This window comes from Habropoda laboriosa, unplaced genomic scaffold (assembly GCF_001263275.1).
Source record: "Habropoda laboriosa isolate 0110345459 unplaced genomic scaffold, ASM126327v1 scaffold200, whole genome shotgun sequence".
Taxonomy (NCBI): domain Eukaryota; kingdom Metazoa; phylum Arthropoda; class Insecta; order Hymenoptera; family Apidae; genus Habropoda; species Habropoda laboriosa.
In genome coordinates this window covers 42395-43584 of record NW_017100306.1, presented here as the reverse complement: position 1 = coordinate 43584, position 1190 = coordinate 42395, and positions in this window count along the sequence as shown.

The window sequence follows — 1190 nt, the reverse complement described above, 5'->3', positions numbered from 1 at the left end:
TTTACCATTCCCACCATACAGTATTAATATTTTGAAAAACAAATTCGATTCATAAGACGAAGCAGAACTTAATAATGGTACGCTAATGATAACTGTCATTTAATAGTTTACTTTTACTTCATTCCCTTTTTGGTAAAGAGTAAAAATCATTAAGTAAACAGCATAATCCAGTAGAAATATTGAAAAACACTAATATCATGCACAATCTCTCATTAGAACCCCTATGTCTATACAAATGAATCTAATATTCCTACCTGTAGTTGTATAAGAAGCTAGCGAGAAGCCTAGCAAAGCCTAGCCTTGCTGCGTAGTTCAGAATTCCTTTGCTCTGTTACCTGCCCGTTTTTAGTTTCTTCTTTCATTTCCGGCTCTTCTAATTTTCGATACGAGATACTTGCTAGATGATAACTCTCACTAACAAACTTAACTCTTGTAAGATTATTTTTAGGTACTGAAAGTGTTTTAAGCTCACAAAGTGTTACATACCTAATTGACTGTTTATTCCTTTGCTACCTAACAATCATACTCAATTTATTATAAAAACGATTAAATTTCGTTACTAAACCTAACGACAACAATAAAAGTAATATTCTATGGAAAGTAACTGCAAAATAGGCCAGATGAATAAGCTAATGTATAAACTAACAAAATAAAATTAAGATTCGTTTATTTAATCTAAAAAATATGTAAAATTTCAGTAAGAATCAGTTATGTACAATACTTGGATAAATATTGTACATAAAATATAATTTATACCTAATATTTCAGTATTTAATATTTATATTACGCATATTAATGTACTAATGTATACATATGATACAAATACTAAAAACCCAATAAAAAAGTGTTTTTAAAATTTAATTTTTTGCTCACATACTTAATGTATCCACAGAGATTTACTTGCAATATGCAATGGTTATACATTTGTTTTTACTAACTTTTAACTACTTTTTTTAATTAACTAAATTACTGAAATTATATTGTTATAAAACATATTAAACCTTATAAACAGCATTTTATAAATATAATGACATCAAAATGTTACTGAATATACAAACAGTGAAAAAACTTAAATATCAATTTCCTCTGATCTATACATTTAGTATATTATTATACATGGTATGTAGTATGTGAAAAATTGTTACTTTAACGGAAGTCTGTAAAATATTGTTAAATATTTCAAATCTAAA